The sequence below is a fragment of the Petaurus breviceps genome, unplaced genomic scaffold (genome assembly GCF_028583685.1).
Source record: "Petaurus breviceps papuanus isolate PSGF00001 unplaced genomic scaffold, PetGlider_PUasm1.0 91133, whole genome shotgun sequence".
Classification (NCBI taxonomy): Eukaryota; Metazoa; Chordata; class Mammalia; order Diprotodontia; family Petauridae; genus Petaurus; species Petaurus breviceps.
In genome coordinates this window covers 83,940,669-83,957,044 of record NW_027187419.1, presented here as the reverse complement: position 1 = coordinate 83,957,044, position 16,376 = coordinate 83,940,669, and the positions used below count along the sequence as shown (strand labels likewise).

Below are 16,376 nucleotides of genomic sequence, written 5' to 3'. Positions count from 1 at the left end.
CCACTAAAAAAGACAATAGAGAAGACAAACTCATTTGCTTACATTTCTCATAAAACTTGCATGAAAATGACATATATATGTAATACAGATATATGTGCATATCAAGAGCATAGTTCAAGAAAATACATAAAAGGAACACTCAGAATTCTCCACAGTCTGTAAGGTGTTCCAGATAATCTTTTTTGTGGATGATATTGCACTGATTGCATCTAACATGAGAATATTACAAGGCCTTCTCAGTTAGATCCATGATTATACAAAAGAGATCAACCTAACAATTCCTAGAGGAAAAAAGTAAATGGATGAAAAATGCTGACTGATGTCCAGACTATGATATTCTGTTGGAACAACAAACAGCTCACTGAATCAGTATATCATGTCTGAGACTAGCACTGCAGCTGGAAACTGAGTTTGGCCCAGAGTTGAATGATAGGAATAAAGCAAGCTGCATTGCTTTAAGAAAATGTAACATTTTAGTAATGTCAAGTTTTTAGTCCCTAATATTTTCTATAAATATTTCCCCTACAAAATATTTTATTTTAATGTGATCAAGTGCATCCAGTTTGTCCTTGAGAATTTATTCTATTTGTTAAGTAGAAACAAAGCCATTTTTACCATCACAATTGAAAAAATACATTAATCAGTTTTCTTACGTTTTATATCTCCTCTTTATGTCTAAGTCTATCATAGTACTCCCCACAGTTGTTGTTCCAAATCTTCTCCTCTTAAAAAACCCCCCAAAACATTATATCACCCTTTTCCCTGTCCCTCTCAGTGGACTCCTCATATTTTACTGAAAAAATTTAACTGAAAAAATTGAGGTCATTCATTGTGATCTGCCTTTCCTGCTTGTTGTCACACTTCAAATCAACTCAGTCTCATTCCCCATTCTCAGAAAATATGGTGACCCTTCTCCTTACCCAGGTCAACTCTTCTATTTGGACCTTTGATTTTGCAGCTCCTCATATTTTCTTGGAGTTTGTCCCCTTAATCTCTTTCTCCTACCCCCAATTTTCAACCTTTCTTTGTTCACTGATTATTCAGCTCCCTGATATCTCTCATCCTTTAAAAAAAAAAAGCCTTCATTTGACCCTACCATATCCCCTTACAACATAGGGATTATATTTTCTTGGTCATTTTCAGAAAATTTTTCTGATAAAATTATACAAAAAAACATATTGTTGTTTTTTGAAATGTTGATTTGTCATTTCTTCTTTGAAATTGTTCTGTTTTAATGATTGCTTTTTTATTGAGTCAGTATAGGTAATTTATATTTATTATAGAGACAATATTACATAGTGGATAAAGTGATAACCTTAGTGTCTGGAAGACCAGGGTTCAAAGCCTGCCTTTTACAGATTATATGACTGAGCAAATCACTTAACATTTTAATGCCCCAAACAAGACAATTGCCAATCTGCAGTGATTAAGGGAGTTTCCTCTGAAAGTTCTCTAAACCAATGAAATTACAGGTCAGTCAGATTATGTTATGAATGCATTGCCATTTTATGTTGAGGTTCCATGTTAAAAGTAGGTGATGTGACTTAAGTTATAGGTACACACACACACAAATGTTTACAAATGTAAAACACTTTAAATCTTAATTGTAAGTAGTAAAAGGCTTAAAGGTACATTTTCTTTTATGTTGTTTAGAAATTATTAGATAATCATTTTTAAGTTCCACCTCTACTGCTTATAGGAATCTCTGAAGTTATAGTTTTTGCTGATTGATTATCCCAGATTTTATTTATCTTTTAAGTATATTCTTTTGTTTTCAAAAGATATTCATTAAGTTTCTAAAAATTCTGGATTTTACAAACATCATATAAAATGAACATTTCCATATACAAAGTAAACAAAAAAAGAGGATTGCACATAAACCTGTAAATCTCTATTATGTACAATAAGTTTTTCTTTAACAAATATTTGATAGGGGTGGCTAGGTGGCACAGTGAATAGAGCACAGACCCTGGAGTCAGGAGGACCTGAGTTCAAATATGGCCTCAGCCACTTAACACAAAAACTAGCCCTGTGACCTTGGGCAAGTCGCTTAACTCCAATTACCCTCCAAAAAGCAAATATATATGTATGTATGTGTGTGTGTGTGTGTGTGTGTGTATTATATATATATTTGATAAATTCAAAATGTTACTTGGATATATTTCTAAGACATGTGATTTGTAGGTCTAAGCATATATTTTGAACATTCTCTTTGTATATTTTTGCCTAGATTTGTTGCATTTCTTTTTTCAAAAAGCTGCTGTTTTTGAAAACTGATGATTTTTCAATTGATATTTTTAATAATGATTTCTTTTGGGGTGGCTAGGTGGTACAGTGAATAGAGCACCAGCCCTGGAGTCAGGAGGACCTGAGTTCAAATCTGGCCTCAGACACTTGACACACTTACTAGCTGTGTGACTTTGGGCAAATCACTTAACCCCAATTGCCCTCCAAAAAGCAAAAAAAAAAAAAAAGATAAAAAAGATAATAATTTCTTTTCTTCTTTTTTATGACTTTGTTGGATTTTTTCTTGATTTTATAATTCTATAACATTTACATGCTTTCTAGACTTATACTTAATATTCTTCCATTCTGTGATCCATATATGTTTACTTTCAGAGTGTTACCTGATTTTGTCCATTCTGGAAAGTTTTTTTTTTCTTTCTTCTTATTAGATCTTTGAATAAAGTATCCAGATTTGGAGGTTGAGGGTCAAAGTTGCCCTTTAGAATGCCAATTAGCCTTTGTACTTTCTTTGTCTTAGCAATTATTTTGTTATTTTGTCCTGCCTATCTATTAGTTCCTTTTTAGGTTCTTTTATTTCCTGAGTTTATTCTTCAGTTTCTTTTTTTTTTTGATGTGTATTGATCATTTCTGGACCTCAGTTATTCTGTTATTTGTGAGTTTCTTTGTACTTTTTGGTCCTTAAGTGTCATTTTCAGTTTCCCATTTTGAGACTTTATCTTTTCCTCTGTGAGTGTATGTGTATGTGTGTGTGTGCATGTGTATGTGTGTGTCTGTGTGTCTTATTGAATTTAGAATTTACCTTTTTATACTCCATTAATATATTTGTTATCCAGTTTACTTTAGTTTTTGGTGTTTCACCTTGTCCATCAATATTTTAACTTGTGTTTCTGAGGAAATTTTATCTCTTCAATATTTTGCTTATGGAACTTTATCTCTTCAATATTTTGCTTATGGAATATGTATCATCAAAAACTATTAATAGTAAGTGTTTTGTACTTGGATGGTAATAGTAGAGGAAGCTCATGTGGTAAAAGTGAAGTTCTTCAAGGCATTAGGTAAAGGTGGGGCAAAAGACATTGACTACTTGAGGCTACTGTAATGGTAATGGTAATTTGAAGATCTTCCCTGACCCTTAATAAGCCTAAGGGAATTTGAAGACCTTCCCTGCTTTAAAAATATGCTCTGTTCCCTAATAGGCTGAATGTAATCACATGAAGCCTGTGGTGAGAGCAGTTTGCTGAAGGGTGGAGCAGAGCCCACAGGAAACTGGGAGTCAGAGCCAGACTAGACAGTTGGGAGGAGAGCATGCTTCCCAGGGAGACAGATAGGTTTATGAATAAATATTGGTTTTCTGTTGGTTTGTGGGAAGGCTAAAGAATGCTGTGGATCTCTGTGCTATTGTGGCTTGTTAACTTTTGTTCTTATGAAATCAGATTACTGGTTTTGGGATTTGGTTTTCTGGTCTCTGAATAAATGTTTTGCTTCTGTCTTTTATATGGAGAGTCTGTTATAGTTTTCAATTGAGCACCATGCAGATATATTTGTAGTGATCATGGGTACTGTGAATATTTCATTGATGCTACAGTCCCTCAACTAACATAATCAGGGAAATGGGAAGTATCCCATAGACTGTGGAGGAGAATAATTTACTATGACTTGAAGTATTAGGATTAGTGGAAGCTGTAGGACTACATGGCAACCAGATAGTATAGCTCTATCAGAAGCAGTTGAATTAATCTCCAGTTAAAATTCTTTTTTCTGTTTCTCCTTTTTTTTGTTTGTGAAGATGGATGAAAAATAATTGATTTGTATTTTATTGAGGTGACACAGCTAACCTCTAATGTCTTTCTACTCTGCCACATTATAGAAGTCAACATCCATGTTTTTAAGATCAGTATTCTCTCCATCATGCTTGGTGCTTGCAAATCTTGGAATTCCACCATTTCTGAAAAACTCTAACTGTATATGACTCAAAGGCAAGAGAGAAACACAGTTGATGCAAGTAGACTTTTGTGTATATACAAGATGACCTACTTATAAGAAGTGGTAAGTATAAAGGGAATCATTCAGAAAAATGTATGATTGGAAAAAGGAGTTGGAATGGTCACTTAACGAAAGCAAGATATGTATAGTCCTAGTATTAAACTGGTACAAAGACAAACCCTAGAGGAAGGCCTCCAGCACAGTGGATTGATATATTGGAAAACATGGACAAGAATTACACAGAATAAGAGTTAGAATCAACCCTGATGGAAAGGAATGCCCCCATTGTCAAGATAACATCTCCCATGAAGCTAAAATAGGTCCTGTCTCTTTCTTGTGCTTCCTCCAGGCATTAAGAAATGGTCTTTGAGAGAATGTTCTAAATCAACCTAGAGAAGTCTTAGAAGTCATCTAGATCAGCTAATTATGATATCTTACATTTCTACTCTATAGTATCACCAAATAAACAGATAAAAATTTAAAACTAAATGAATGCCTTTGTTGAGTGGTTTTGCTAAATTTTCTTTAAAAAATTCTTTGTTATAAAGGATGGCTCCTATGTTTTATTATATTTTTATTTATTTTGTTAAATATTTCCCACTGGGGCGGCCAGGTAGCACAATGAGTAAGAGCACCGACTCCAGTGTTGAGAAGACCTGGAGATAGAATCCCGGGCTCAGACACTTAGCACCCACCCAGAAACACCTGGCCATGTAACCTTGAGCAAGTTACTTAACCCCAATTGCTTAGGGGTGGCCAGGTGGCTCAGCAAGTAAGAGCACCGGCTCCAGTGTTGGGACGACCTGGAGATTGAATCCCGGGCTCGGACACTCAGCACCACATCCAGAAATAACTGGCCGTGTAACCTTGAGCAAGTTACTTAACCCTGATTGCTTTAAATAAATAAATAAATATTTCCCATTTACATTTTAATGTGGTTTAGGCCCACTCATCAGAGGGCCCTATATTTGACCTCTAGTCTGGATGACCTCTAAGGTATCTTGCAGCACTAAAACCATTATGTTATGACCTAAAAAAAACGAGGGAGTTGGACTTGTTCATTTCTAAGGTCTCTTCCAAGTTAAACAACATATGAATCAATAATGAATCAACCGAATATATGAATCATCTTACTAAAAATCCTTCTTTTCCTCTTTGAAGTTAGCAGGAACTTTATATATACACATAAATAGGCTTAAATTTCAGCATGTTTTAAAGTCTTATTGGGAAAATACGTTCCTTAAGGGAGTGATAACTTTACATTACAAATATTTATAATTTAATACATTGGCTCTGTGTTTTCATTAATATGAGTACTGTCTCCACTACTGCAGAACAAACCTCCCTCTACAACTTCCCATCTGAGGTGACTTTTGGTCACTTGTGTGTCCTATCATTATTTGGGATGTTCTAGAAATCTGAGTAACCATACAACTTTGAGCAACAGTGTTTTGTTTTAAAAACTGACAAATTATGTTTGGAATTTCAGCATTGTTTTCATTAGAATGTAAGAAGCAGAACTGAACAAAAATCCAAACAATCAGTCTTAGTTTCATCCTGTTCTCTTTGTTTCTCGCTTCGTGCAGCCACCTCTGACCACCCTTTTCTCGTGGTTATTCCTCTCTTCTGGTTTATTTTGCTTCGAATTCTTTAGTCTCCCCACCCTCATAATATTGTGCTGTTAGCTCTGGAAGCTTTGTCTCCATGAGAGGAAATTGTCAGGTCAATAAGTGTCGTCTAATATGTGCCAGGCACTAGGATAAAAAGAGAGGCAAACGTCATCCCCTCTTCTCAAGAAGACCACAGTCTAGTGGGAGACAGTATGCAAATGATATGCAAACTAATATTTTTTTAAAAATAGGTAAACTGGGGGCAGCTAGGTGGCACAGTGAATAGAGCACCACCCCTGGAGTCAGGAGGACCTGAGTTCAAATCTGGTCTCAGACACTTGACACACTTACTAGCTCTATGACCTTGGACAAGTCACTTAACCCCTATTGCCTTGCTTTTCTCCCTCCAAAATTGAAAAAAAAGGACAAACTGGAGATAACTTCAGAGGGAAGGTACTAAGATAAAAAAAAACAACTGAGAAAGACTTCTTGTAAAGTCTTGTAAAAAGTGGGATTATAGCTGGTAGAAGAAAGAGGTAGAGATAAAGAGAGAGAAAGCATTTCAGGGATAGGGGACAGCCTATGAAAATTCCTGGAGTTGGAAGATGGAGTGTCATATGCAAGGAACAGCAAGGAGGCTAGTGTCACTGAATCACAGAGTATATAATGGGGAGTAAGGTGTAAGAAGACTGAAAAGGTAGGGAAGGACCAGGTTATGAAGGACTTTAAAGACCAAACAGAGGGTTTTATATTTGATTCTGGAGTTAATAGGGAGCTATTGGAATTCATTGAACAGAGATCAGACTTTAGGAAGATCAGTTTGATAAATGAGTGGAATGGAGAGAGACAAGGCAGAGAGACCAACCAGCAGGCTATTGCAATAGTCCAGGTATGAGGAGATGAGGACCTAGGTGCACAGGGATAATGGTAGTGGCAGAAGAAGGAAGGGAACATATTCAAGAGACTTTAAAAATGTAGAAAAAATTAGATTTAGCAAATGACTGGATACAGAGTGGTGAGAGAGGGAAGAATAGAGGATGTCACCTAGTTTGTGAGCCTGAGTGATAGGGGGTAACTTTGATGGTAATAGGGAAGTTAGGAAGGGGGGGAGGGTTTAGAAAAATTAATTCAGTTTTTGACATTTGTCTTTTAAAATGTTTATGAGACATCTTGTTAAATATAATTGGCTTTTGGAGATGAGACCAGAGGTCAGGAGGAAGGTAATAAATAGATCTAAGAATCATCAGCATAGAGATAATAATTAGAAACATGGGAGCTGATGGGAGCAAGTGAAAGATGAGAGATTGAAATAATATAGAGAAGAGAAGAGATCTACATCCATGGTTAGTAGGTAGAACCTGGATGAAGATCCAGCCAGGAGCTTTAGGTGTAGTCAGGTGGGTTAATCTCTTGCTATTTATCAAGAATTATAATATCATAATATAAATATGTTATTATTAAAAATACTATAATATCAAGCTATTATATCAGAAGCCACTGCTTCTGATTCACCCGTTCTTATTATTGTGCCTCAAAGTATAGTCCTAGATCTTCAGTGGTGGATAATTTTGTCAGTGTCAGTATTCCCTCGGATATTGTAACCACTCTTCCCCTCACATTAGTACAGAGGTGCCTAACATTTTTTGTTGCATAGACTCCTTTGGCAGTCCAGTGAAACCTATGGATCCTTTCCCAGAACATTGTTTTTTAAATGTATAAAATACATAGGATTACAAAGGGAACCAACTACATTGAAATAAAGTTATGAAAATTAAAAAAAATTTTCATGAACTCCAAGATATGAACCCCTGCTTTAAGGGTTCATGAGTGACTATGACTGAAAAAAATTCCACACCTCATGACCCACCTTCTTTCTCATGATTGTCCTACCTGAACTTAGGTAGGCTGGTACCAAAAGACAGTCATTTATTTCATTGTTGGCCTGTAATTAAAGCCTTTACATTTTGGTAGGACCTTCCAGAGCATAAAACCCATTGGTATAGCCTGTAAGAATCTGAGGTAATCTCAATACCACCATGAAGCATCAAAATAATACTTCACTGGAAAATTGAACAGCAGTAGAAGAATGTAGCAACTAGGCCTCAGTGGAACCAGGTGTAATCCAGAATCACATCTTCCTACTTTTCTAACATTCACATCCAACAGAAATGTGGTTCAGTAGGTTGATTTGTAGCATAAAGTTGGTATTTGTAGTTGTTATTGTTTTTCCTATTTGAGAGGGATTGGTTGGCTACCTACAAAAAAACTTTTTCTCTACAGATTTTTTTTAAAGTTAACATCTTTTTTTGTACTTTTTTTTTTGGAGGGGGGAAGGCAGGGCAACTGGTATTAAGTCACTTGCCCAGGATCACACGGCTAGTTTTATGTTAAGTGTCTGAGGCCATATTTGAACTCAGGTCCTCCTGACTCCAGGGCCAGTGCTCTATTCACTGCACCACCTAGCCACCCCCTTTTTTTGTACTTTCTATCACAATTTGTCAATGGCAGAAGAATGGCAGGCCTTAATAATTTTATCATAATACATTAAAGAAGAACACATATGATTTTTCTCTTATATAGGTCTATTTATGTAATATTCATTTGAGCTTATGAAAAAATGTTCCCAGCAAAGAATGTTAATTGACTAAAATATTTCTCTGCTAACAGTCTGAGAGAAGCTATCTGTCCCTAGGTCTTTCAAACTGCAAAATAGATTTTACCCATTAATAAAACAAGGTTTATTATTTTCTATATTATCTTAAATAACAAACCTTTGTTTCAGACACATTTGTTTTTCTTCTGTTTTGTTCCCTTATGTCTAGCAGAGCAAATCCTTTTAAAAAACAATTATTCTCTATATAAGGATAAATGATCTTTATATGGTTATTGCTGATAATACAATTCTAGTCTTACAATTAAAGGCCAATTTGAGTGCAAAGTATGTCCTCTATAGATTTAAACCTTTGATTTTCAAGTGGGGAAAAAGTTCCTTATTGTGATTAAAAATTCCATTCTACCTGGTGTTCTCTAAAGCAAACACATATTAAGACTTTAAAAATATACTTGAATGGGAATTCGTTTGGAAATATGCAAAATTTTAGCAGCAAGTCAATAGATAACATCTGTAATAATTATGAATAGAATAATTGATGTCTGATTTCTTCTTCACTAAGCTGAAATAGAAAGAAGGAAAATATAAAACAATATTGCTGAAAAATACTATATTTATATTTTCTCATTCATTTCTTGTGTAATTGTACAAGTAAATCCCATTATGAATCAACCCACTTCTATATAAGTTATCATTGTACATATAATTTTATCTACCTACTACCATAACGTTAGCATGAAATATTTTTAATTGCAAGTGTCAAGCTTTGAAAAATAATTATTACATATTTTTTCATATAGCATCTCATAATTTATAATACAATGATATATCTTATTTAGCAAGATTTATCAAATATTTAAATTTTGGATTTTGGGGCATATTATAATTTTATTTGGAAAGGTAATAAATATTAATGGAATAAATGTTCAGTATCTTTTAATGATAATTATTTCAAGAAATATCAGTGCTCTACTAAGTTGCTGAACTCATCATACTGGAAGCAAACTTCTACAGATCTTGCATGGAAGTGTTACAGAGACATTGTAAACCCTCTTCTGCTCTTCTAATGTTGTTACTTTTATACTGACCTCCAAGGGGATAAAACCTCTGACTCTTTTTTTCTTCAATCTTGTTTCTTTTTTGATTTTTGTTTCCATTCAACCATTGAGCTGCCTATTGAGACTGGTAACAAAAGAGCCAAATCTTATTGTCTGTAGCATATGTGTACTTTATTTTTAATAGACCACAGAACAGTTATTGGTTGAATATGACTCTGCCAATTATCAACCTAGAATAGATTCAAAGCAGTAATGTTGAGGTGAAAGTCTGAGAATCACATTGCCAAATCTTGACTCATCCAGTTTCTGAAAAAATGGAGCCAATCTTTTTTTTCCCCTCCCATTTTTGGTAATGTGTGTCCCTTTCTAGTAGTGTTATTACTTTAAAAGGCTTAGTTTTTTTTTTTTTGTTTTTCTCAAGCAGTTTGATAACATTCAGTTATTACTTTGTTATTTTGGTTCTGCTGTACCCATGGTAGGTAATCAATAAGTTATCGAAATCAGTGAAAGAACAATGCTCTGCATCTCAAATTATACCAGCATTCTTGCCATCATTTTACTCTTTCTAGATCTTTTATGATATGGAATCTATTGTTTTAAAGAAGTTTATATTTCTTTAAGATACTACCATATGAAACTTTCCTTTAGTTTCATGAAACAGCCAGTTACCAGAAATTTCCTAATTTATTTTGTTTTAGAAATCTTGAGATGGTATTGAAAGACCTAGCTTTTGCAGGTTTTTCTCTATGTCTCTATGGCTACTTGGTGATAGAAGCATAGTTTGATTTCAAGACATTTCAGTCAACTTACTTGACATGGACTATCAACAGTATTTGGCATTATTCTTGGCCACTGGACAGGAACAACTGGGAGGTATGCCTTCTTTTTCAAAGAAATATCCAGAATGTGACATAGAACCTCATGAGATGTGTCAAGTATAATGACCACTACCTATTCCCGATAATTCAAATGATACTACCAGAAGGAACCCAGAAAGAATCTCTAGAAAGTACAAGGTACCAGCCAACAAATTAAAAACCTTTGAGAGAATAAGTAGTGTTTTCATAACTGAAGGTAGGGACTTTAGTAAAGAAAGGAAAATGTAATAATGATAAATTGTGTTTATATGGCCCTTAAAGGTTTACAAAGTACTTTGTATAACCTATCTTATTTGTTCAGAATAGTAAACACAAGGAAAGTAGTACAGGTGTCACTTATCCTAAGGTCACAGTTAGCAGGTAGCAGAGCCAGGATCTGAATCCAGATCTTTAGCTCTGGTCAGTGTTCTTTCTGTTATACTATATCTCTATGGTTAAAGATTGGAGAATGAGTTCTAGATTTCTAGATCATAGTTTAAATCAAGAATGATAGCTAGTGAGGGTCAGGAAGATTACATTTGTATGGAAAGTTGGATATTACATCAAGAAAGTTTTAAGCTGAAAATGTAGGAGTAGGGAGAAAACTATTCCCAATACAATACCTAAAGGATATTACAAAGAAGAGTGAAAAAGACATAGGAACAAAATAGCTCTAGAATTGCATAGGGATTCACAGGTGACAATAGCAAGGGAGAGAATCAATAGTATTTGTAGCCTCAAATCTGTTTATATGTAAGTGCACAGAATCCAGGCAAAAAAAGTGATCTTAACTCAAGAATGAAAAACTGACCTTATAAATATTGCTCAACATTTCATTGTTGGGATGTGACTTGTGAATGGAATATGGCAATGGAAATATCTCTGTTTCAAAAGGAACAAATTAGATAAAAGAGGAAGTAGAGTGTCATATATATTTTTATATCTATATCTATCATCTATATATACACATATATTCCTGTGTGGAACTCTATAAGCCAAGAGAAGAAGTAGAAAGATGTTATAGACCCATTGTTTCCTTATGCTTTTTTAATCATTGGAATCCCAGCTTTATTGGCTTCTGGGACTTGGTTAATAGTCTTCTCCCTTTTCCCTCAATTCAATCCCAGGACCTATATCAAGGAAAAATGATGCAATGCAGATTCTTTCTGGATGATGTAGAATGGAAAAGATTAAGATAGAAGAGAAGGATTCCTCAGCCCTAACTCTTAAACAGAACTTTTCCTTATAATTAAAAAAAAAATCTTTTTAATCCATAGTCTCTCTTCATCTTGCCTCACCATTATCACCTAAGTCTCAGAAGCTCTGAATTTACCTTGACATTTTTTCCCACCTAAAGGAGAAAAACACTGATGGAAACTGGTATCCTGGGCTTGTTGGGTGAGCAATAAAGAGAAATTTGTGTATGACTTAGAAATTAAGAGAATCTTTAGAAGAACTGATAATTCATGGAAGATAAGGTAGAAAGACATTGCATGTTATATATCCTAGACTTTGAGAAAGCAGAAATTTTAAAAAATTAAATAGTTTAACTTCCACCAGCAAGGAACATTCAATTATATAAATAAGGAACAAAATAAAATAAAAAATAAATCACGGTGGAAGCAAAATCACTGTATGTATTTGTATCTCATAATTTTTTGTCTTTATTAGAATTTTGTTGCTGTTATCTTTATTTACATAGGTGTAGTCAGTGTGTTTATTCTTTTGATTCTTTTTTCACTCAGAATTACTTAATATTAATTTTCTTGTATATTCTTTTGTTTCATATCATCACAAAAGTACAATGTTCTATTGCATTCATGCAATATATTGCATGAACGCAACTATAATTTGTTTAGCCATTCCTCAACCAGGGGAACCATGTAGCTTGTTTCCAAGTTTTTGCTACTGTAACAATTGGTTCTTATAATTTTTGCTTGTTTGTATTTTGAGTCTGCATCTCCCTGGGTCTTTTTTGAGTTTCAGTTTCACCTACACTGAAAGTATGTTGGCTTCTCACAGGCCCTATCCTGCTACTGATCAACAGAGGAGCTTTAACCTTCCCTGTTTTAACCACCTGCGCCAGATATTTCCTTCTTCTTAGGCAGCCTAGTGATCCTCAAACTCCTGGGCCCTCACTATATTGTTGCTAGACTTAATACAGACACCTTATTCCATAGCCCACTGAAGTTCAGAACCCTTTAGTTCAAGTGATCCATCAGTGTGAGCCTCTTCCTTGGCAGGTATTACAAACATGTACCCCTGTACTCAGATTTTTTTACAGAGCTATTTTCCCCCCATCATTATTACCTCCTTCAGCAATTATCTTAGGAGTAACATCAAAGGGTATGAACATTTTTGTAGGTCCTATTACATGAGTCTATATTGCTTTCCAAAAGGTTCACAATTCTACCAGTAGTGTAACAATATAACTGTTTATACTCAGTCATGAATGGAAGGTTTGTCAATTTTATCAGTGTTAGTAACTCAAAATTGTTTTATTCTGCATTTCTGTTTGGTTATTAATCATTTTATTTTTTTTCTCAAAGCTGTCTACTTCCTTTGACAGAGGATTTCATAAAATTACACATCCCAGGGAAATTTTAAAAATACTTGTATATCCTGTATAACCTATATCAAATTGCTTATCATCTCAGGGAGAGAGAAAGAGAGAGAGAGAAAGAGAGAAAGAGAGAGAGAGAGAGAGAGAGAGAGAGAGAGAGAGAGAGAGAGAGAGAGAGAGAGAGAGAGAGAGAGAGAGAGAGAGAATTGGGAAATCAAAAATAAAAAAAATTAAATTGTTTTACATATAATTGGGAAAAATAAATACTACTAAAAATATATATGTGTATATACTTGAACATGCTGAAACAACAATTTCTAGAGTTTTCCTTATCTTAAAAACCAAATAATGGTTGTATGATTTTATCTTGCAGTTTTCTCTTTCATTTCCTCTGGATGTCAGATTTTTGTCAGAAATGTTTATTACAAAGATTTTTTTCTCCAGTCTTTTTCTTTCATCTTATTTTAGGTGATTTGCTTTTTTATTGTGCCAAAAGCTTTTATATTACAGAATCAAATTCATATATTTTGTCTCTCCTTAGTAGGAAAGCTTCTAAAGTTTCTTTGTTTCATATAATACTAGCTCTTATATTAATATCATTGCTTTTTTAAAAAGCATGTTTAAGATATACTCATTCATTTCAGGCTTTATAATATTTTAAGATAAATATGGGTTATATTTTATCAAAGGTTTTCTCTATGTATAGTGGAATGATGATGTGGTTTTTATTATTAGTTACTATGCTAATCATCATATGGATTTGTTATTCCAATTACTTTCATAATATTAAATCATTCCTGGCTTAATTTTGACTTAATTTTGAAGTATATTAAAATATAAATTGCAGTTTTCAAGTGTTTTATTACATGGTTTATATTGATATTAATCAATTATAAAAGGTAGCATTATGTAATGGCATTTTCCTGGAATAAACTTAAGAAGATATGAGTTCAAATCCTACCTCAAACACTTACTATCTGTTTGGCCGTGAGCAAATCAATAAATTCTGTGTGTCTCTATGTGCCTAATTAACTTCTCTGTGAAGTCATAAATGGTTTGTGTTCTCTGTTGCTAGAGGGAGTTCCCTATACCAACAAAATCACAGATGTCATATATTTGCATATTCATTAATTATGTTGTCATATAATTTTTTTTCCAACTTATCCTTGTCTGATTTGGAAATCGGGAACACACACATTTATGTATACATATACACATGCATATATTTTTGTGTGTATAGATATAGTTGAATAAAGTAAATTTTTTTCTTTACTTTTGAAAATCACTTATATGGTATATAGATTACTTATTATTTGAATATTTCCTAGAATTCACTTACAAATCTGACTGTTTTCAGTGCCTTTTTACATGGCAGGTCATTAGTGGACTGCTCAGTTTCTTCTGATACTGCTTTATCTGGGTTATCTAGTTGCTATTTTGTAATTTCATATTTTCATAAACATTCATCCATTTTTATTTCTTGTTTTTGTTAGCAAATAGTTGCATTATTATAACAGTCTTTGATTTAAAAATCTTTTATTCATTATATTCTGTCTTTCTACATTTCTTGTTTCAGCATTTTGAGTTTTCCTCTCTCTACCTCTTAAAATTAAATTTAAAAAACTTTAAAAACTAAGCCTTTTTATTTAATAATTCAATTGTTTTCAATTTTCATATTACATCTATGAAGTATCCAAATTCCTATCCTGACCTTTCAATTTTATCATTTTTTCTTTAATTTTGAGGACATTGATATATTTTTTCTAATTTTTTAAAGCTGCAAAAAATTCATCAATCTCTTTTCCCCTCTAATTTGGGAGACTAATTTGCTTCTGAAACTCCTTTACTTTGTATATGTCAATACTTCATATTTATGCTAATATATTTAATATAACTTATTATTGTTTCCATAATTTTATCTTTATCACAAGAATTATTTTTAACATTTCATGTTTACTCTCTATCTAGGCCTAGATAGTTTATAGATAGTATTTTTTTTTCTTTTTGGAGGGCAATTGGGTTAAATGACTTGACACACTTGTAAGTGTGTCAAGTGTCTGAGGCCAGATTTGAACTCAAGTCCTCCTGACTCCAGGGCCAGTGCTCTATTCATGGAGCCACCTAGCAGCCCCCTTTGTTTTCTTTTTAATGTTATTTTAAAACTTAATGACTGCATTCTTATTGATTAGGATACTCCCTTAATGTCATGAATACAACTTGTTCACACCTCTTTCTGTGCAGTTCTTGTCCATATGTGCCATCACTTTACTGTCCTAGACAGGATTCTCTGAGATTACCTCTCCTCTCTATTTGCCCTGCTTCCAATGGGTCCTATCTATCACATCAACAAGGGGACCAGTCCTCGTGGATAAGGGGACTAACATCCTCACTACCAACAATACCATGACCAGTTGCTAACCAACTGCCAAACAGAAAAGCAAGCCAAAGAGCCCTGAAAGTAGTTGTATAAACCTTTCCTCTGCTCCCCCCCTCCCCATGCTATTTCTAGTCTAGTCATAATAGTTATTATCCAGGTAGTATCCCTTGTGAAGATTTGACCTGGCCATTGCCTCTGTTGATGCTACAGTCCTTGGTTCCTTGGTAGTCACCCCTCCTGTAGACTCTAAAAAGAAAATTCTTAACCAGCAAAGCCCTTAGCACTATAAAATATTCAACATCAGAAATGGATACACACACACACACTCACAATGGAAATAGCACTTAAAAACATTATCAACACTTTGCTATTGTATCTTGAAGACCACTGCCTTACCTTCTTAGTTATGGTTGGAAGTTCCTGTTTGTTGTCTCAATTAGAATGCACACTTCTTGAAAACAGGGAAATGCCATTCTTTTCTAGTAACTTAATAATTACTTTTCACTAATTCATACATATATTAATACATAAACATGAAAATATTTTGTCCTACCAAAACAATGTAACTACAATAAGGAAGAAAAGAAACTGATTGGCAAAGATGTTTTAATGAAAACTATATATAAGAACAGTCTCCCATCCAAAATGAATAAGGAAATTAAGTAGATTTATAAAAGCAATATGAATTTTCCAGTGTCAAAGGATATGAACAATGCCTATCATGTCTTGTGCTTGTGAAGTTGATTTTTCAACTCGAGTGTAAAATTTATATTTATCCATTTTGAATTTTCTTAAATTCAGCCCAGTGCTCTAGTTTGTCAAGGCCTTTTTTGGAGTCTGACTGTCTTCTAGTCCTTTGTCTATCCCTCTCAGTTTTCTGTCAACTGCATACTCAATAAGGGTAATAATCTTTCCCCCTGGGAACCCCACTGTACATTTATTACTAGGTTGACATCAGACAATTAATGGCTACTCTTTAAGTTTGGCCATTTAACCAGTTCTGAATCCATATAACTGTGCTGTGTAATTGCACTTACCCCATGAGGTAATCCTGGATTCCAGTTTTCTAT

At 33.9% G+C, this 16,376-nt stretch overlaps 1 protein-coding gene across 3 annotated transcripts in view; it reads left to right on the top strand.

Moving 5' to 3' along the window:
• The window catches only part of CCDC148 (coiled-coil domain containing 148), a 288,487-nt gene that overhangs the window by 3,017 nt on the left and 269,094 nt on the right, over positions 1-16,376 (top strand). Inside the window, exon 3 of one of the 3 annotated variants that reach the window (XM_069080749.1) lies at positions 4,115-4,293. The exons of the other annotated variants lie outside the window; for them this stretch is intronic. The gene's annotated coding sequence lies outside the window, so the exon portion shown is untranslated. The remainder of the gene's footprint in view (positions 1-4,114; positions 4,294-16,376) is intronic. 3 annotated transcript variants of the gene reach the window in all.